The sequence below is a fragment of the Malurus melanocephalus genome, unplaced genomic scaffold (assembly GCF_030028575.1).
Source record: "Malurus melanocephalus ecotype Western Australia unplaced genomic scaffold, MMel_1.1 scaffold_393, whole genome shotgun sequence".
NCBI classification, from domain to species: Eukaryota; Metazoa; Chordata; class Aves; order Passeriformes; family Maluridae; genus Malurus; species Malurus melanocephalus.
Window position 1 is genome coordinate 106,540 of NW_026623625.1, and position 2,951 is coordinate 109,490.

Here is a 2,951-nt window from a genome sequence, read left to right on the forward strand (position 1 = left end):
TGGGTGTTTGGGAGAGGATGGGTGGGTGTTTGGGGGACTGCAGCTGCCTGGAAGGCAGATTGTAGTGAGGCGGGACCAGTCTCTTCTACAGATCAACTCTTAGCCCTGCACAGGACATTCGAACAATCCCACCCTGTACCTGAGAGCATTGTCCAAATGCTCCTGGAGGTGTGGCAGCCTTGGAGTAATGACCATTCCTTGGGGAGACTGTTCAATGCCCAGCCACTGCCTGGGGGAAGGACCTTCTCCTGATATCCAGCCTAGCCCTCCCCTGACACAGCTCCATGCTGTGACAAGCACTTTGGCCATGTCTTCAAGGCACCATAGCTGTCAGAGCTGGCACGGGGTTTACAAAGTCTGACAGTTTTTGTTAAAGGCCAAAGACTTGGTGTGGGGTTTTTTGGGGGGTATGGAGGTTTGTAAGAGACCATGATCCCAGCTGCCCTCCACCCAACGAGGCAGCGGCTGCATCAGAAGCTTTGAATTTCAGCCAATCTGGGGCTCTGAGCTTAGACATTGCCTCTTCATGGAGACGGGAGATCCATCCTGGGGGTCATCAGCGCAGAATGTGCGGTTGGATTGGGTACGGTGTGATTTTCTTCTTCTATTTACTTCCACAGGCCTTCGACGGTGAGGGTGGCAATTCCTGCAGATGAGCCCCCTCATTACAACGGAGCTGAGACAAGCACGCCCGAGAGCTTGTTAGTATTTTAGGCATCCCGAGAGCCGGTTGGAATTTCAGCGTCATCCGTCCCGGGTGAGCCCTGTGTCCTGTTACAGAACACCAGGCATGGGCTGAATCGGTGGCCGTGGTTGTCACAGGCGCTGCCGCACGCCATAAATCCAGCTCCTGGCGACAGGGACCCTCCAAAGCCTCCGTGCTGTTTTCAACGCCGTGGTTTGGGCTCCAAGCGAGTCAGGCGGTGGCTCTGCCAGTCATATCCCGGGAGAGGGCAGCAAGAGCCAGGCGGTGTTGGTTGGAAGTGTTCCGATGCTGGCATTGGGCAGCCTCRTGTGATGAAGCCAATTCTGGAACTCCTTCCAAAGTGGCATGTGAGTGTCTGCCCAAATCTTGCCCTGCAACATCCCTCTTCCATGACTAATGTGTGAAACCCACCGGGAGTGGAACGGAGAATTCTTTGCTGTGCTTGGAGAATTCTTTGCTGTGCTTTTCTCTGCGGGCAAAGTGTGTGGTGAACATTCCTGCAGGAGACAGTGAGAAGCCTTCAACCTCATTCTGAGCAGGATCTGCATCTCTCATCATACTGCAGCACAGCTGGTATTGACAGCTCTACAATATCAAGTCTTAGGGTGCACAAGACGAGAGATTAAAAGCATACCTACTGTTTCTGTGTTTTCTGATTTTTGAGTCCCTAGCCCACCCTCCAGTCTTTTTTTCCAAGTTCTTCCCTAAAATGTAAAATCTAGCATGAAATCAGAAAGGCAGTAAGACCCACTCAAAACTCACCCCCTTTGAAGCCCCTGCTGTCTCTGCCTTTCAGATGACAGCTTCCAGAATGGTTTCATATTCCCAACATGKCAATTTATCCACTGGTTAACTTGGACCTCTGCTCTGCAGAGCCCACAAAGCTGTCACTCATTCTCTATTATTACTTATAAAAGGCAGTAGTTTGTTGTTTACCATTTCATGAAGTGAGTTCAGTGCCTTTAATAACCCCTTTCTGTTTTTCTCCTTCCAACTGACTAACACAAAACTTGCTTTTCCTGGGATAATCCACAGAGATGGATGTTGGGCAACGAAAATGCAGAAGGAAGCCAGGATCATGTGATTGTGTTGGACCAGGAGAAGTTTCCATTCAGTGTTGTATCTGAAGTGACTGCTCTTTATGCACCTAACCTTGTGACYGAGCAAAAACAATGCCAGCAGCATGTTGTTACATGAAAAACTGTTCATTCCCCTTTAAAAATGTGTGAACTGGCAAAAAGGCCATGAAAGGAAGACATAGGGATTCCCCTGTCCTGAGTGTCAGCAATCATCAGCCAAAACATCTGTCTCCCTTGTTCTCTCTGCTGGGACAGCAGGGATTTCTGGATCTAGGAACTTGGTCCTGAAAACCACTGAGTAAATTCCTATTAGTGTTTACTGCAATCCACTGGAGGGCTGATCCCTGAGCCCAACTTTTAGACGGTGTCTGGGAGCTTTAGCCTGTTTAAGGCCCCAATCCTGTAGGCTTCAAAGCTYTTTCAACCCCTGGTAACTTTGGTTGGAGTTAAGGGCCACTCAGTACCTCCTGGAAGAAGGCTCTGACTGGTTTCAACTTTTAGAATTCATGGTTTTGTTCTCAAGAATCTCGTCTGGGAGATTTTAATTTGAATTTGCTAATTTTAGCTTGAGCTTGAAACTGACTGTTGTGGGTTAAGTTTTCTCCTTTTGTTTCCTTTCTTGGGGAATTTTTCTTTCCCATTTTGTTGCTGGGATACACTGCCAGGTCATCCKTTTGATGGGTGRGYGATTARTAAAGACRATAAGACCTATGCCCCACYTAAACGATCTTGCTAAGYACTGGGAGGRGGTGTGTGTGTGTGTGGTGGGGGGTAACTTCACTTCCTGCCCTACTTGGTGGAGAGGAGGTCGACCTGCTAGCTGTGGGGGAGAGCTCTCCTGCTCTTTTCTGTGGAGTCCAGCATCTTCACCCGTTGGTTCCTGTTTGCTGCACTGTGATCCTCTCCCCCGTGCCTTCCCGGGGACCCCCTGAGATTGCAGCTTCAGGGGTGAGCTCTGCTCCATCCTGTCTCTCAGCCACGGGATTCTGCTCATCTCTTTGCCGTCCTGGGGTTTCTCGCTGTCCAGAGAAGCACCAAGATCGGCGTTTCCGCTGTGAGTTTGCAGAGGAACTTTTCTCCATCCAATCCATCCATCCATCCATCCAATCCATCCATCCATCCATCCATCCATCCATATCCATCCATCCATCCATCCATCCATCCCT